The sequence below is a fragment of the Octopus bimaculoides genome, chromosome 11, assembly GCF_001194135.2.
Source record: "Octopus bimaculoides isolate UCB-OBI-ISO-001 chromosome 11, ASM119413v2, whole genome shotgun sequence".
Classification (NCBI taxonomy): Eukaryota; Metazoa; Mollusca; class Cephalopoda; order Octopoda; family Octopodidae; genus Octopus; species Octopus bimaculoides.
In genome coordinates, this window is record NC_068991.1 from 14,378,368 (window position 1) to 14,380,492 (window position 2,125).

Here is a 2,125-nt window from a genome sequence, read left to right on the forward strand (position 1 = left end):
TATATATATATATATATATATATATATATATATATATATATATGTATATATGTATATATACATCTTTTATTTGTTTCAGTCATTTGACTGCAGTCATGCTGGAGCAGCATCTTTATAGTCGAATGAATCAACCATAGGTGTCAAACTTTGTAAGTTAGGTACTTATTCTGTTGGTCTCCTTTGCCGAACCGCTAAGTTATGGGGACATAAACACACCAGCATCGGTTGTCGAGCGATGGTGGGGGCAGGGAGAAACAGACACACAAACACACACACACACATATATACGACGAGCTCCTTTCAGTTTCCGTCTACCAAATCCACTCACAAAGCTCTGGTCGGCCCAAGGCTATAGTTGAAGACACTGGCCCAACATGTCACGCAGTGGGACTGAACCCGGAACCATGTGGATGGTAAGCAAGCTACTCACCACACAGCCACTCCTGCACCTATATATACCTTGTGAGTTCAATCCCAACACTCTAACCACTGAGCCATGTGCCTTCACACACACACATGTATACACACAAACACATTTATATCAACATGTATGCACAAAGCATATAGCAATAATTCAATTGTCCAGTTGATAATTTCTTTACTGACAAACACCTTTTGTATCTTAATAATGGCAACATAATGTAAGAGTCAAAAGGAGCACTCAAAACATACGTAAGAGCTATTATCTGATGTGATAAAGTCTAGATTCTAGGGAAAGTGATCATGATCTATATTATCTACATGTGCTATTTCAATAGAAGAGATCATAGAGGACTTCAATAATGAACTCATTGAACCCTAACACAGATATTCATACATTTAATGTGTTTCATTGATAACATATAAAAAAAAAAAGTAAAGACCCCTTTAAAGCATGAAGGACCATGAAATTGCACCTAGAAAGTTCACCTCTGGGGCACAAGTCCAGGCAATGTTGTTTGTGGAAGACCAGCAGTTACTCGACTAAAGGCGGTGCTCCAGCATGGCCACAGTGAAATGACTAAAACAATTAAAAGAGTAAAAGAGATATATATTGTATGTAAGTGTGTGTGTATACATACTTACTCATGCACATGCCAAGATACAAAACAGGTTATAACAAGATAATTCAAGATGTCCCGCAGTGTGACAAAACTTGAAACCACATTTACAAAACAAACTTCTTTACCACAAAACCATAACTATATCGGTGTGTGTACGTCTGTGCTTGTATATGTGTGTCTGTATGTGCATATATATATATGCGTGTCTGTTTTGTGTGTTTACGAAGCATTCAATAGAAACATTAAAACATAACTTATTTATTTGACTGAACCCATAAGCCATTAACTCTTACTGTTTCTGCACATAAATGTTGGATGAGATGGTATCTATGGTTGGTTGTGGTGGTAGTGGTGGCAGAGTAGGCGAGGGTGGAGGGAAAACAAAACAGCAATAATAATAATAATAGATGCATGTCCAAATGTACAAGGTGACAGAATGTGAGATGAGACGCGCACAAAAAAAAAGCAACAACAATAAAAACCAAAGAAAAGGGCAAACATGTTAAATAATACAACATGAAATGGAAGATGGTTAAATAAACAAGCCTTGTTGAAGCAGGATTGAGAAAGAGGGGTTATCTTATTATCTGTAGGAACTGATAATTACATCTGGATGGTTTATCTTAATCTTCTTGTCATTCTAGACAGCCTTGTTGTCATGAACTATGTTTGGTACATGTTTATATTACTTAATGTCTCCGGTGATGGTGGTAGTGGTAATGTCTCCGGTGATGGTGGCAGGTCACGTTGAATTTGAATTCATTGGCATGTTGCCCATAGGACATGGCTGCTGTAACTCAGTCATTCTGGGTTCATATATATATATATATATATATACCCACATATATAAATTATTATTTATATAGAGAGAGTGATAAATTGAATAATTATTCAATTTAAAACCAAGTGGCCGAGCATATAAAAAAAATCTAAAAATTCAGAAAAATTGTATTACATGTGTATAAGAAGGAATGACCACTAAGTGGACATCCTATACGCTAGAAAAAGGTCATCAACGACCCAACCACAAAGAAAAATATTGTCCTCCAGAAAAAAAAACACCCTCTTTCTAGCATATAGGA

The 2,125-nt window shown here is 36.3% G+C and overlaps 1 protein-coding gene across 3 annotated transcripts in view; it reads left to right on the forward strand.

The window, feature by feature from the left end:
* LOC106871315 (uncharacterized) overlaps positions 1 to 2,125 on the forward strand; it is a 399,672-nt gene that overhangs the window by 323,321 nt on the left and 74,226 nt on the right. The window lies entirely within an intron of this gene.